The sequence below is a fragment of the Rousettus aegyptiacus genome, unplaced genomic scaffold (assembly GCF_014176215.1).
Source record: "Rousettus aegyptiacus isolate mRouAeg1 unplaced genomic scaffold, mRouAeg1.p scaffold_m13_p_8, whole genome shotgun sequence".
NCBI lineage: Eukaryota > Metazoa > Chordata > Mammalia > Chiroptera > Pteropodidae > Rousettus > Rousettus aegyptiacus.
This window is the reverse complement of record NW_023416311.1, coordinates 21,013,148-21,023,368: the sequence shown is the minus strand read 5'-3', so window position 1 is coordinate 21,023,368 and position 10,221 is coordinate 21,013,148.

The window sequence follows — 10,221 nt, the reverse complement described above, 5'->3', positions numbered from 1 at the left end:
GATATTTGCACATTGATGTTCATAGCAGCATTATTCACAGTGGCCAGGACATGGAAGTGACCGAAGTGCCCTAAGATAGATGATTGGCTAAAGAAGCTGTGGTACATATGTACAATGGAATATTACTCAGCCATAAGAAGAAATGAAATACTGCCATTTGCGACAACATGGAATGACCTTGTGAGATAATCATGCTAAGCGAAATAAGCCAGACAGAAAAAGTTGAAAACCACGTGATATCACTTATATGTGGGATATAAACCTAAATGTAACAAATGAACAGGACAAACAGAGACTCATGGATATGGACAACAGACTAGTAGTTACCAGAGAGTAGGAGGTAAGGGGGAGGGGGAAAGTAGATAGGGTAAAAGGGATAAAGTATGTGGTCACAAAAAGAGATCTAACTATGGGAGGTGAACACACAATATGAAAATATATATGCCTTACTGTTAAAGGGTACAAATGAAACTTATTGGATTTAATTAACCAATGTCACCATAAAAAAATAAATTTAAAAAATTTCATTAAAATTTAAAAAAAACTATCTGTGAAGGTCGAAAGAAAAAGTATCAAATGCAACAGAAACTACTTTAAATACGTAGGAGATATATAACAAAAAAAAATCTAAAACATGACATCGATAAAATAAATCATAGAAGGGGAAGTAAAAATGTAGTCTTTATAGACTATATTTGAACCTAAATGAATATCAGCTTAAAATAGACTGCTACAATTTACAAACCTCATGGTAAGCACAAACCGAAAACCTGTGAAAGATATACAAAGAACAGAGAAAGGAACACAAATAAAATACTAAAGAAAACCAGGAAACCACAAGGGAAAGTTTAAGAGAAAAAGGAATAGAACTATAAAAGCAACCAAAAAACAATTAACAAAATGGCAATAAACATATAGTTATCAATAATTACTTTAAATGTAAATGGATTAAATGCTCAAATCAAAAGACACGGGGTGGATAAATGGATTAAAAAACATGACCCATCCATATGCTGTTTACAAGAGATTCACTTCAAATATAAAGACACATACAGACTGAAAGTTAAGTTATGGAAAAAACTATTCTAGACAAATAAAAACAAAAATAAAGATGGGTTAGCCATACTTGTTTCAGACAAAACAGACTTTAAAACAAACAAACAAACAAAAAGGATACTACCTAATTATAAAGGGGTAAATCCAAGAAGAAGATGTCAATGTAAGAACGTCCACACTTGTAGAGAATTTATTTGAACCAAACTGAGGATACACCTGGAAGCTAGATTTCAACAGCATGAGATAAATACTTCAGAGATTAACAGTTTGCAGTTTTATGCATTTGAGATTACACATATATATATATATATCTCATATATGATATACATATATATATTGTATTGTGGAACACATATTTTTTTCAAGTGCACATAGAACATTCTCCAGAATTGATCAAGCAATAGGGCACAAAACAAGCCTCAATAAGTTCAAGACTGAAATCCTATCAATTATCCTTTCCCTCTACAATGGTCTGAAACTAGAAATCAACTACAGAAGGGAGAAAACTGGAAAAACCATAAATATGTGTAGACTAAACAACATGCTACTAAACGATCAAACAAGAAATCAAAAAACTATTTTGAAACAAATGAAAACAAGTTTTGAAAATTTATGAGATGCAGCAAAAGCACTTCTATTCTAAAAGGAACGTTCAGAGTTATACAGGACTATATCAAAAAAACAAGAAAAATCCCAAATACGATCTAATTCTATATCTAATGGAACTAGAAAAACAAGAACAAAACCCAAAGTAAACAGAAGAAATAGTTAAGAACGGAGTGAAAATAAACAAAATAGATATTTAAAAAATAGGAAAAAAATCAATAAAACTAAGAGGTATTGCTTTGAAAGGAAAAAAATTGACAAAACTTTAGTCAAACTCACCAAAAAAAAAAAAAAAGTTCAAAGAAATAATGTTGTAGCTGCCAGCCCCCGAAAGACACACAGATCACCGGAACTCAGTCAATTATAGGAACCACTCTTTATTCAGCCAGCTGGGGCTGCCAGGGGTACGCAGACCCCAAATTAAGCAGCCCCAAAATGTAGAGGTACAGGGTTTTTAAGCTCAAAATCTCATTCTTCATTCTGTCTAAACACAAAGGTCTATCTTTCTTCTATTCACTACCTGTAAACTCACAGGTCTGGTGTGTAAGCGGGGGTACAGAAGCAGAAAGCTTGTTTAGAATGTTATGTTCCTATAACAAAGACCTACGTGCCCATAGCAATAGTCAAACAGTAATTTCCAGTAAGAGTCAATTTTTCAGCCACCACATTCTCCAGAATATGCTTATAGCCTCTATTCTGTAATAGTAAAAGACTTATAGAATTAACTCTTTTTCTTATATATGTAAACAAGAAATTAAGGAAACATGGGCCAAAAGTTAACAAGAGGAGGAGGATGATTAAGGATCCAGCTACAGCAGATAAAAAGAGTTGTTAGCCACGGTGACCAATTGAACATCCTATGAAACCAGTTATTTGATTCCTGTCTCTGTCTTTTTCTGGCATCTAAAGTTTTCTGTACTAGTTGTAAGCTTTCTCTAATTACTCTAGAGTTATTGGCATAGAAACAATAGGTTTTACCTAGAGCCATACATAATCCATCTTGTTCTAAGAATAATAAATTTAAACCTCTTTTATTCTGAAGGACTACTTCTGCTAGTGAATTGATTTGAAATTCTAGCCTGCTGATGGTCAGTTAAGTTTAGGGGAGTTCCTACCCCGACATAGTAAGGGGGTTTTGGGTTTAGGCACAACCAGCAATCTTGTCCTATGTCTGGTTCTGGTTGTGGTTAGTCTAATGCCTAGGCTAAAGAGGAAAAGAGGAAGAAACAGAGGGTTATATTTACGTACGTTTGAGTCTTAGTCCTAAGGGCCCATCTTCCTGAGCTGTCCATTCTCATGCTGCCTTCACATGGGAGTGATGAATCTATGATGGGATGCTGTCTACTTTAACTGCAGTGGGAGTCATCAGGTAGACAGTGAAGGGTCCTTTCCATTTGGGTTCTAGTCCTTTGGAAGTGAACTTCCCGATCCACACAGAGTTCCCAGGCTGAAACTGATGGGGAAGTCCATCCACCGGAGCTGAGTGGACAGCACGAAACCAGGACCAAATCTCCTTTGTTACACTTTGAAAGGCCTGTAAAGACTCAAGTAAGACAAGGTTACACAGTTCTCCCTTTTTTTCTTTTTTTCCATCTTTTATTCTAAGTACTAAAGGTGGGGGTCTTCCAAAGAAAATTTTAAACGGGGTGAATCTATTAATATACAGAGTACACCTGGCTCAGAAAAGAGCAAAGGGGAGAAGTTTTACCCAGGTCCTTCCAGTTTCTAATCTTAACTTGACTAATGTCTCTTTTAGGGTCTGATTCATTTACTCTACTTGGCCCAAACTTTGGGGCTGGTAGGCGCAGTGGAGTTTCCATCGCAAATTTAGGTAGCTAGCCAATTGCTGTGATACCTTTTGCTACGATGGCTGCCCCGTCATCTGACCCTAAAGTTCTGGGGAGACCAAATCAAGGGAGGATTTCTTGTAGTAGTTTCTTAGTAACTACTAAGGCAGTCTCTTTCCTGGTAGGGAAGGCCTCTACCCATCCTGAAAAGGTGTAAAAACAAGTAAATATTTGTAGCCCCCCTCAGTCGGGGTTACCTCAGTGAAATCAACTTCCCAGTGGTCCCCCAGATAAGTTCCTCTTTCTCTATGCCTAGGTTCTTCTATCTTCCTCTTCTTTGAATTAACTTGGGCACAAGCCGGGCATCGTGAGGCAATCCCCTCTGTGGTTCTTCTCCCTTCTGGAGCATCTTAGTCTGCCCTAGGTGTGTGGTCTAGTGTAGCTGGTGGAGGAGAATCCTTTCAAGGGCCTGTGAGAGCTCGATTTTTCCATCTGGGGTCAGCCACCAACCCTGTTGGTTCCTAGTGGCTCCCTTATCTTGAAACAGAGACAGTTCTGGACAAGGGACAACAGTCAGTAGATGTGGTGGGGGCCCCACTGGCCTTGTGGCCACTGCTCTTGCCTTTGCATCTGTTCGTTGGTTTCCCTCAGCCTCAGGACTATTTCCTTTTTTGATGCCCTTTACAAAGAACAATAGCCAGAGCCTTAGGCATCCAAATGGCTTCAAGTCAGGCTAAGATCTCTTCCTTGTTCTTAATGTCCTTTCTAGCTGAAGTCAGAAGCTCTCTTTCCTTGTAGATGGCTCCATGTGCACGTGCAGTGGCAAAGGTGTATCGGCTGTCAATGTATATTGTGACTGTCTTATCCTTTCCCCATCTTAGTGCCTCAGTGAAGGCGATGAGTTCTGCCTTTTGAGCAGAAGTCCTATGGGGAAAAGCTTGTGACCAGATAGTGCCAGTTAGAGTTACGATCCCTGCCCCAATATACCTCCTTCCTTCTTGTATGAAGCTGCTCCCGTCCGTGAACAGAACTTCTTCGGCCTCAGACAGAGGGGAGTCTTTGAGGTCTGGCCACAAGGAATACACAGCATCTGTGAAATCTGTGCAGTCATAAATGGGGGTCTCAGGGTCTGAGTCTGGCAACAGATTAACTGGGTTGATGAGAATAGCTCTGAATTTTAGCCATACGTTTGGGGTTATCTGGTGCCTCCCTGTTGTTGAACACCTTCTGGGCTATCTCGACAAGTTGAGAAAGGTTCATCCTTGCAAAACCTTCTAATTTTTCGGATATTAGGGGCTGCCTGAGTAGCAAAGGCTATATTAATTTCCTGCTGGTTCTCAGGGGCCTCAGGATTAATGGGGGTGTATACCCAGTATGCCTCATTCAAGAGACACTCCAAGGGATTCCTGAGGTTCCTCCCTGTATAACTTCAGTTACCTTAGAAAGGTTAGTTGGCTGGAGAGCAGCCATCCTAATTCCCCCAATTAGAATCTGGTGGTACCGATCTAATGACACTCTCACTGCCTGAGAATTGTGTCCCCAGTCTGGGTGGGTGGAAGGAAATTCCTCCTCAATCTGTTCCCCTGCTTCCTTAACTCTCCTCCCTCCCACAGCTATCTTTTGTGTTTCAATCCAAATGCGTCTGGTTTGCGTTCTTCTGAGGGGTCAAGGGGGTAATTAAAAGCTGTTGGCAATTGTTCCAGGTGGGGCAGTGAGTCTGAAAGACACTCTCTAAGAGTTCCATTAATGCCTGAGGTTTCTCAGAGAAAGGTGTATTCTGTGCCTTCCAGTTGTACAGGGCACTAGTCGAGAAAGGCACATTAAACCATAAAGGGCCTGTTTGTGTGATGCCCCTGGGATGGTGCTTCTCACAAGGGGAGAACAGCTGGGGTGATGGTGTTGGCTGGTGCCCTGCCCGGAGCGGGAGCAGGAGGCCCATAGGGGTTACCTGTCTGCGTTTGAGGAGGAGAGGCAGTACTATTTGGCCTCAGTTGTCCTGAATTATAGGGGAAAGGTCTCTGTCCTCGGGTGGAGATTGGAGGACTGAGGGACTGGGATGTCTTTGAGATTCAGTTGCTGCATATTTCGGGGTGCCCACAACTAAAACCTGCACCCCTAGAGAAAGGACACACCAGTAGAGCCAAGGAGGGGGGTTCTGAACAAGGTTTAACCACTGATCAATGTAGGGAAACTGGTCAGGATGTCCCAGGTCTCCCATGACAACCTTCCAAACATTCCTCACCAAACCCTTGTCAAAACAGCCCTCCGGAGGCCAGTTTACATCAAATGATAGCCACTCGACTTTACAAAATGTCCTTAGTCTGCCTGGAGTAAACTTTGTCATAGTCAGCTCCCTCTACAAAACCCTTCTTTGAAATATCGCAGGAGACACCCCAAGGGTGTCTTCTGTGAACTCAGGCTTCCCACCATCGCTTGCGCAGAAAACACAAAACACACACTTAGACAAGAACAATCACTGAGGTGTAGACAGACCCAGAGAAGTCCGCCACCTACAACCTAGACAGGACCAGACACGATAAACAGAACCCGACAACAGGGCACAGGAGGCGGCGTCCCGTGGCCTGGTCACGGTCTGGGAGATATGACTGCGTCCAGTCTCTCCATGGACCCCCAATGACCAGTCAACAGAACCAGGAAGGTACCTTTTATCCAGACGCCGAGGCCTCAGAGATTCCAGATTCCTGTCGGGACCAGGAATAAAGAGTGTGTCCTAAAAGTTGCGTCCTTGACGATTGTGTTAACCCCATCACAGCATTCAAGGGCCCTGGAATGTCTCAGGTTGGCCACCCCTTTGAAGCCGTAACAGAGACAGCAACTGCTTCGGAGGCCGGTCTGGTCTTAGATCCCATGGCCACTCCCCAAGATCTCACTGGGACCTCCAAATGTTGTAGCTGCCAGCCCTCGAAAGACACACGGACCACCAGAACTCAATGAGTTATAGGAAACACTCTTTATTCAGCCAGCTGGGACTCCCAGGGGTACGCAGACCCCAAATTAAGCAGCCCCAAAATGTAGAGGTACAGGGTTTTTAAGCGCAAAATCTCATTCTTCATTCTGTCTAAACACAAAGGTCTTTCTTCTTATTCACTACCTGTCAACTCACAGGTCAGGTGTGTAAGCGGGGGTACAGAAGCAGAAAGCTTATTTAGAATGTTATGTTCCTATAATCAAAGGCCTACGTGCCCATAGCAATAGTCAAACAGTAATTTCCAGTAAGAGTCAATTTTTCAGCCACCACAATAAGACCATAAATGAAAGAAGTTACAAGCAACATCACAGAAATACCTAGGAATAAATTTAACCATGGAGCTGAAAGATCTGTACTCTGAATATTGTAAGATACTGAAGAAAGAAAATGAAGAGGACACGAATAAATGAAAGGGTATATTGAGCACCCACCTGAGCAATGAAGATGCCAACAACCTTCAACTCACCTGCACTTCATTATACCATCATTATAATATGATGAATATGCCCAGAAGTTCATTAATATCATTATAACAGACTGAATTCAGGGAACAAACATGTGCAGAAAGTAAAATGATGAATCACTGAGTCCTTTCAATCTTAGTTGTCAATTAAGGAAGCCCACTCAAAGTAACTACCCACAGGAAAAAGGGATTAAAAACCCTTAGGTCTGTGTTGTTAGGCCTTTTGAGCCAAGCATCTCTTGCTCAGGCCTGCATCCACTCCTGGAAGTGTATTTCCTTTCTAGTAAAACTTTTCTTCTGTATTTTGGTGTCTTGCTCAATTCTTTGTTCGAGACATCAAGAACCTGGACAACACGTTGGGAGAGGATCCCTACTCTCCAGTAACAGAACCACAACAAATAATCCTAAAATTTATATGGAACTACAAAAGGCCATGAATGGCCAAAGCAATTCTGAGGGGAAAAATTGGAATTATCACACTACATGACATCAAACTATACTACAAAGCTATATGACTCAAAATGACATAAAAACAGACACACAGATTAATGGAACAGAATAAAGAGCCCAGAAATAAACCTACACTTATATGGTTATTTAATCTATGACAAAGGAGCAAGAATATACAATGGGGTAAAGGCAGTCTACCCAATAAATGGTACTGGGAAAACTGAAAAGATACATGTGAAAAAACGAAACTGGACCACCTATATACAAGAATAAAATCAAAATGGCTTAAAGACTTAAATGTAAGACCTGAAACCATAAAATTCCTAGAAAAAAACAAAGGCAGTAAACATTTTATCACTCTTAGTAGTATCTTTTTTGGATAAAGTCTTCCTGGGTAAGGGAAATAAAAGAAAAAAATAAGTAAATGAGATGACATAAAACAAAAGAGATTTTGCACAGTGAAAGAAGCCATCAACAAAATGAAAGGATAACCTACTGAATGGGAGAAGATATTCACCAATGATAAATCTGATGAGGGGTTAAATATGAAATACTTAACCAAAATATGAAAGGAACACATATAACTTAACATCGTAAAAAACAAGCAATTCAATATGGGCAGAGGACCTAAATAGACATTTTTCCAAGAGGACATACAGATCGCCAACAGCCATGTTAAAAGATGCTCAATGTCACACTAATCAGCAGGGAAATGCAAATTAAAACCACAATGAGATATCACATCTGTCAACAGCTATCATCAATAAATCAACAAATAACAAGTGCTGGTAAGGATGTAGAGAAAAGGGAACCCTGGTACACTGTCGGTGGGATTATAAATTAGTATAGCAACTATGTAAAACAGTATGGAGATTCCTCCAAAAATTAAAAACAGAGCTGCCATACATTCCAGCAATTCCACTTCTGTGTATTTATCTGAAGAAATCAAAAACATTAATTTGAAAAGAGATATGCATTCCTAGGTTTATTGCAGCATTACTAGTAATAGCCAAGATATGGAAGCAACTTAGATATCTATTGATAGATGAATGAATAAAGAATATGTTGTATAATGGAACATTATATAGCAATAAGAATGAAATCTTGCTATTTGTGACAACACGGATGGACAGGGGGTTATGCTAAGTAAAATAAGTCAGAGAAAAGCAAGTACATGATTCACTTATAGGTGGAATCTAAACAAATAAACAAAACGAAATAGGAACAGACACATAGATATGTAGAGGCAGCTGATGATTGCCAAGAAAAGCAGGGTGGGTGGGTGGCTGTGTTTGGGTGTGTGTGTGTGTGTGTGTGTGTGTGAGAGAGAGAGAGAGAGACATAAACTTTAAAAAAATGGGAGAGGGATAAAAAATAATACACTGACATCAAGAGAAAAAAGTGAATTGCAAAGAAACAAACAAAACTTCAGATTCCTGAAAGGCTGAATGTATAATAATCAAAAAATACATTTTAAAAGATATTTTAAAAATAAAAATTTCTATTAAAAAGTATCTCTGGATTCTAAGAATACCAAAGGAAAAAAATGCAAAAAATAGAACTAAGCAGGAGGACTGATAGTACATGACTTCGAGATCATACAAAAGCTACAATAATCAAGAGTATGACATTAGTAGATTGACAAAGGCAAAAGCAACTGAATGGAGGAAGGAGTCTTTTTCAATGAATGGTGCTGGAGGAACTGGATAGTCACATGCAAAAAAAAAAAAAAAAAAAAACCAAAAACATGAATGTAGACACAGACCTTGTACCTTTTGCAAAAATTAACTCAAAATGATCTAAATGTAAAATGCAAAACTATAAAACTCCAAAAGATAACATGGGAGAAAATCTAGGTGACCCTGGGCTTCATGATGAATTTTTAGATATAACATCAAAAGCATGATCCGTGAAAAAAAAATATAGATTAGACTTTATGAAAATTAAAAACTCTGTTGTGCAAAAGACACTATTAAGAGAATGAAAAGATAAGCCACAGACTGGGAGAAAATATTTGCAAAACACATTATCTGACAAAAGACTTGTATCTAAAACATATTTCTTAAAGCTCTTAAATCTCTAATAAAATATTACTCAACTATAAAAATAACTCTTAAATCTCAACAAAAAGAAAAAAACTAATTTAAAAATGGGCAAAAGACCTGGACACTTCATCAAAAAAGATATAAGATGGTATATAAGCATACGAAAAGATGTTGAACATCATATGTCTTTAGGGAAGTGCAAAATCAAACAGCAATGTGATACTACTATACACCTATTAGAATGACCAAAATTCAAAACTCTTAAACCAACCAAATTCTGGTGACCATATGGAACAAAGGAACTCTCACTCATTGCTGGTGGGGATGCAAAATGGTACATACACTTTGTAAGACAATTTGGCATTTCTTAGAAAAACAAACATACTCTTCTCAAGTGCACATGGAACATTTTCAAGGACAGACCACATGTTAGGACACAGATCAAGTCTCAATAAATTTAAGACTGATATCATATCAACTGTCTTCTCTGGTCACAATGGTATGAAACTAGATATCAACTGAAGGAAAAAAACTGGAAAAAACACAAACACATGGAGGTTAAATAATATGCTACTAAACAATGAATGGGTTATTAATGAGGTCAGGGAAAAAATCAAAAGATACCTAGAGACAAATAAAAAGTGAAAACAACTCAAAATTTATGGGACACAGCAAAAGCAGTCCTAAGAAGCTTGCCTCAAGAAACAAGAAAAAGCTCAAATAAACAATCTAACCTTACAATTAAAAGAACTAGAAAAAGAACAGCAAACAAAGCCCGAAGTGAATAGAAGGAAATAATAAAGAAATAATAGACATCGGAGCAGA